The sequence below is a fragment of the Chrysochloris asiatica genome, unplaced genomic scaffold (genome assembly GCF_000296735.1).
Source record: "Chrysochloris asiatica unplaced genomic scaffold, ChrAsi1.0 scaffold00519, whole genome shotgun sequence".
Taxonomy (NCBI): Eukaryota; Metazoa; Chordata; class Mammalia; order Afrosoricida; family Chrysochloridae; genus Chrysochloris; species Chrysochloris asiatica.
In genome coordinates this window covers 81,048-87,414 of record NW_006409037.1, presented here as the reverse complement: position 1 = coordinate 87,414, position 6,367 = coordinate 81,048, and the positions used below count along the sequence as shown (strand labels likewise).

General features: G+C 48.4%; 1 pseudogene; it reads right to left on the bottom strand.

Annotated features, from left to right (window-relative positions):
* Positions 1-681: 681 nt before the first annotated feature.
* Positions 682-3,722, bottom strand: LOC102837453 (annotated as a pseudogene).
* Positions 3,723-6,367: the final 2,645 nt, after the last annotated feature.

The window sequence follows — 6,367 nt, the reverse complement described above, 5'->3', positions numbered from 1 at the left end:
AGTCTTGGGAGGGTTATGGTGGGGTTGGGCTTTTATTCTAGGGAGGCTGAAGACGACCCAGAGGGCTAAGCTGGCTGGCAAGTCCTGCGGAAGTGAGGTTTTAAAGGGTTGTCTCGGCCTTTGGAGATTTCCCATTGTTGAGTGCCCTCTCGTGGTGTTGGTGTGTCAGCTGGTCGGACATGTGTGTGGTGTACCCAGGCAGCGACACCGTCAACTTTGAGGGTGGTGGGAGTGGTCAGGATCACCAAAAAAGACCCCTTCAACACGATTCAAGGTCTCCTTGCCGGTGCCTCCGGGTGTAGACCCAGTCTCCGGGGTGATAGGGGTGGGGCTCCAGGGGCTGGCCTGTCTCATACAACGCTCTCACCTGCAGCCAGAGGCTGTGATGCACCTGCTGGAGACTTGGAGATGAAGGCGGGTCTGTTATCTGAACCAAGCATCGCTGGAAAGCCATACCTCGGTAGGATGTATTCCAGCAAATTCTTAGCTACTATTTGTGCTGTTTCACGCTTGGTGGGGAAGGCTTCTGTGCATCCTGAAGAGGTGTCCACAAAGACTGTTCCCTTCCCAGACAAAATTGCTTCCTTCGGTAAACCAAGTGTCCTCTGCATCTGGCCACGGTTGATCTCTTAAGTCCGCTCGAATGCCATGCACTTGGGCTAAGATGTCTGAACAGTCCTGTTATGGAGCGTCTAAGTCTGGGTCCGGCAGCAGCGTAGCTGGGTTCAGGGCTGCTGGCGTATGAAAAATAACTCGGGAGGAATTCAAAAGCAGACTTTGGTAGTGAGTTAGGCGAGCGTTGCTGAGCCAGCGGTCTGGGGGCTGTTTCAGGACTCCTTTGACTGCGTGAGGGGTTATTACATATAATTCTTGGCCTAGTGTTAACTTGCCAGCATCTTTGACCATCAGGGCAACTGCCGCAATCATCCTTAGGCACGGAGGCCATCCTGCAGCAACCGGATCAAGTTTCTTAGACAAGTAAGCCACTGGGCGGTGCCACGGGCTGATGTATTGGATCAGAACACCTTTATCAATGCCTTTCTTTTCATCTATGTAGAGATGGAAGGGCTTAGTGATATCAGGTAGTTTCAGAGCTGGTGCTCCTAACAGGGCAACTTTAATTTGCTCAAAAGATTTCTGCTTTTTGTTGCCTCATACAGGGGTATGGCCAACTCTGCAAAACCAGGTATCCACAGACGACAGAAACCAGCTGACCCTAGAAATTCCCAGACTTTATGGGGAGAGTCTGGTGTCAGGATTTTAAGAACGTCTCTTTCCTGGAATCAGACAGCCACCTCTGGCCTTCTTTCAGCACATACCCCAAGTATCTTACCTCGGGTTTGCAGATCTGGACTTTCTTAGCAGAAGTGCGGTACCCCAGTTCTGCGAGTGTGGTGAGAAGGTCTTTGGTACCTCTCTTGCAGGCTTCTTGACTTTCAGATGCTATAAGGAGATCATCTACATACTGCAATAGAGTTAAGTGAGGGTTCTGAAGGTGAAACTCACTCAGGTCGTCCTGTAGAGCCTCATTAAATATTACCAGTGAGAATTTGAGCCCTTGGGCCAATTGAGTCCACGTCAATTGACTATGTATGCCTCGTTCCGGGTCGCTCCATTCAAACGCAAAGATGTGCTGACTTTGGGGGTCTAATGGCAGACTGAAGAATACATCTTTTAGATCTAGGACCTTATACCACTGATGGTTTGGGAGTAACGAACTTAGGAAGGTGTAGGGGTTGGGCACTGTGGGGTGAATATCCATGACTCTCTTGTTCACTTCATAGAGATCCTGCATGGGCCGGTAGTCAGTGGAGTGTGATTTATGCACGGGCAACAGAGGAGTGTTCCAGGATGACTGACATGGCTTCAAAATTCCCTGGTCAAGCAGCCTTCTGATATGTGGAGTCACTCTTTTGCGAGCTTCTAGGGGCATGGGATATTGTTGGACTCATACAGGGTCGACTCCAGGCTTTAGCTCAATGATCTCTGGGACTCTCTGCTTGGCTAGACCTACACCGCCTGTCTCAGTCCAGGCTTTAGGGAATGTTGCTAGCCACCAGTCAATATCTGGGTTTGGCTGTGCTGGCTCCTGATGTAGCCAATACTGATCCTCAAGGCTTACAGTCAACACCTGGATAGGCTCTCCCCCTCTGTCCAGGATTTCTGTTCTTTCAGGAAGGAAGTGAATCTGTGCCGCTATCTTGGTGAGTAAGTCTCTCCCGAGCAAGGGATATGGGCAGTCGGGTATGACTATGAATGAGTGGGATACTCAGCCAACACTTAAATCTACTGTTCTTCGAGTAGTCCATGAGTACTGTTTCATCCCGGTGGCCCCTTGGACCCAGGAAGTTTTGTTAGTCATTTTCCCATGTGGCAATAACAGAACAGAGTGTTGAGCTCCCATATCTACAAGGAAATCAATAGGCTTCCCCTCCACTTTCAGAGTTACCCTGGGCTTGGGGAGGGGCACTGAACCCCGTCTCCACTAGTCACTCAGCTCATCAATCACCAGGATGGGAGTTTTTGATTGATTTCCTGTTATTTTCTTAGGACACTCTCTGGCCCAATGAACCTCTTCTTTGCAGTAAGCACATTGATTCTTCCTTAACCTGACTCTCTTTCTTTGTTCCCCTCTGCCTCTTCTGTCTCATGCAATCTTTCTTAATTGTCACTCATGTTCGCTCGGTTCCCCTGTAGTAGAGACTAGTAAAATCTGCGCAAGGTTCTGAGTATGACGGCTTTCTGATTTCATCTGTCTCTCTTCTGCAGTTTCTTGGTGGTTAAATACTCTCTTAGCCACTACTACTAGATCTTGGATACTCTTTTCTCCTAGCCTATCTACCTTCTGCAATTTCCTTCCGATGTCGGGAGCTGTTTGATTAACAAAATGCATTATAACTGCTGCCTTAGTTTCAGTAGCTTCAGGGTCCATAGGTGTATAGCTACAGAAAGCTTCCTGAATTCTCTCTAAAAATGCTGCGGGGCTTTCATCTGATTTCTGTTGCACACTACCTACTTTGGCCAAATTGGTGGGCTTTTTAGCAGCCACTTTGAGACCTCCCAACAGAGCCTGGTGATAAACTCGGAGCCTCTCCCTCCCTTCCATTAGTTTAAAATCCCAGTCTGGTCTAGACAACCGAAAAGAAACATTGATGATGTCAGCATTAATGGTGGGTTGCCCATTATCTCCAGGAACTAACTTCCTGGACTCAGCCTGGATTCCCTGTCGCTCCTCTATGGTGAATAAAATTTGGAGGAGTTGCTGACAATCATCCCAGGTGGGCTGATGTGTGAACAGAATGATTTCTAATAGGTTAATCAGATCCCTTGGGTTATCTGAGAATTTGGCATGTTGAGATTGCCAATTGCACAGATCGCTAGTGGCAAAAGGCCAATAGTGATGGGGTTGGTTGCCTTGTGCGTCTGGGGGTCCCGTGGCTCTTAATGGGAGGATAGTAGTGTCAGCCGACCCCACTGGAGATGCTGCCCGCCTGTTTCGAGTATTGAAGGCGGGGCCCCCCGCATCCGGGCGACTGGGAGCTGGTAGGTCCCACCCTCCCTCCTGCCTGCACTAGGCCCTCGGTCACCACTTCACGTTGTACAGGAGCAGGAGGGGGCTGGGGAGGAGCAGGAGGAGGAGGAGGGGTCTGGGCTTGGTAAGGAGGGGGAAAAATAAGCTCTTCTGCAGTGCTGTCTTGTAGAACTGGGTATAGCGGTGCCATGGGCTTACTGTCTGCCTGTTTTGCTACGCTAGACTCTTTAGGAGGTTTCTCTTTCTCCTTCCTTTTCTTGCATGCCACTAGCACTACAGTCGGTAACTGCAGCTTCGGTGGAGGCAGGAAGGATTTTACCCATGGGGGGGGGTTCAAATCAGGTCTTCCCAGGCAACAATGTAAGGAATTTTGATCTGGGTGCCCTGTTCATGGGTGGAGCATTATGTCTCAGACTCTCTGAGTGGTTTGTAAGTCAAAGGTGCCCTCTTGTGGCCATCCTACGTTAAAGGCGGGCCACTCGGAACTGCAGAAAGTCTTGAGTCTGCCATTTTTTATGCCTGCACTAAGATTTTGGGCACGTTTTTTCATTTCTCTGAAATGATCGGTTACAAGGGACAATGGGGTGGTTGCTGCTTGTCCCATGTCATGAGTCAGGTATTAGTAACATGCACACATGATAGATCACCAGACCCAGTGATAGCAAAGATGTCTCTGACGGTTTTGCTGCTTACGTGAGTTATAGTGCTGGTGTATAAAGCCCACTGAGGAATCATCCTCAGGAGGGACTGAAGCCCAGTCCTCTGAGAGGCCGAAATGCTGCACTAGGTTCTCTTAGTAAGCTCAGCTTCCACCAATCTGGGGACAGGAACTTGAAAACAAAGGAAGACACTGCAGATTGGTCTAGTTAGAGGCACAGCACAGCCACATAAAAGAAAATGCAGAGTAGATAACAGAGAGAAAGGGTCAATCTGTGGCAGAGAGTCCAGTCTTCAGGAGCAGTCGGAGCCAGTCCAACACTAAAGACAAGAGCTAGGGGTAGGTATACAAGGTTGACCAGGACACACATAGACCAGGAGAGGGACATAGAGTTGGGTTTGAATGATGAACGGGGGGTCCACACAAAGAGGTATTGTAACTCCCTCCTAGCTAAGGATCAGCAGTATAAACTCCAGACCAGGTCACCGCTCGTGAAGCGATGAGTATCTGTTATGCTGTACGAGGAAGTCATTGAACCGCAGAAAAAGACCCAATAAGTCACCGTAGCCTGAGGGCCGTGGTGCCGCATGAACCGAGCATAGCAGGCTATGCCCAGTTGCTCTTACACGGCACTCGAATGACCACTCACTCGACACCAGAGACAGACAAGGCTTTGGGATCTGACAGCACTCCGCTGGCTTGGAGACAGAGTTAAAAGAAAACACACAGACACACAAACACCAGGCGGCAGTCTCACACTGCACCCGTGGAAGTGACCCACTTTGCCTTTCAGATGCACAGACCTGGGGGCTTTCTTTCCCCATCCCCTATAACAGAGCATGAATGTCTTCCAAGACTCCCTGATGGTAGCCTTACGGCGTGTCCGCCTAGGCTATTTTCCAGCTTCAGACTGAAACTTGAGCTCACAGTAAAACAGACACAGACAGATGGCCACATATGTACACAGACTTACAGGCCAAGGACAACCCTCCAGTTCCGGAGATACTGGGGGTTTTGGGGATCCCGGATGGGCCCCCAAATGTTATGCCCAGAGTTCAGGGTCCTGTAAAACCACCCAAGGTTTCGATGCCGTAGCCGATGCAAGAGCACAAATGCTGTTTATTCAAGCTCGAGCCAGGTCTCTAACCTTATCCGATGCAGCGGAATAGGGATAGAGCCCCAAGCTCCATGGTAGCAGGGTTTTTATAGATTTTACAAACAGATTCGGGAGTCTTCTACCTAACTTCTCTAGGATTGGTTTACACTTGGTAAGGTAGGGGATTACACAATTCGATTGGCCACTAACTATAGCTAGGATAGCTTTATTAGGATAAGGAAGACGTTTGTTACTCTAGGACAGTTTAATTAGGGTAAGGAAGACATACATTATCTGGACTTGGGTTTGTCAGGAGAGTTTATCTCTAATTTTATGTCTCGTAGGGGAAGGGGGTCATCTCCGTCTGGCACTAACCGACCAGGCACATTCCTGAGACAGGGAGAGGTGCTTTAGTCTAGGTAGAAAATAGAGTTCTTCTTAGGGTCTCACAGTGGCAGGACAGGGCAACATTTCCATATACAGAGTTCTAGCTGTAAGACAGATGAGTCCAACTTGCCTATGTACAGAGGGCTTCCCAAATGGCAGGGCAGGGCAACATTTCCATAAACAGAGTTCTAGTCACAAGGCAGATGAGTCCAACGTGTCCAAATAATGAGAGCTAGCTACATGGCAGACAAGTCAAATATGTTCATATAAAAAGATCTTACTAATTATCAGATCAGTCCAACATATCCATGCATAGAGAGCTAGCTGCATGGCAGAGGAGTCCACAAAGTCCATATACAGAGAGCTAATTTCATGGCAGAGTAGTGCAACATTTCCATATACAGAATTCTAGCTACATGGCAGATGAATCCAAAGTGTTCATATACTGAGAGATAGCTACATGGTAGAAGAGTCCAACATGTACATATACTGAGTTCTCACTACACGGCAGATGTGTCCAACGTATCCCTATACTGAGAGCTAGCTACATGGCAGACAAGACCAATATGTTCATATACAGAGAGCTACCTATTTCACAGATAAGTGTAACATATCCATGTAAAGAGAGCTAGCTACATGGCAGGTTATTGCAACATTTCCATATACAGAGTTCTAGCTACATGCCAGATATGTC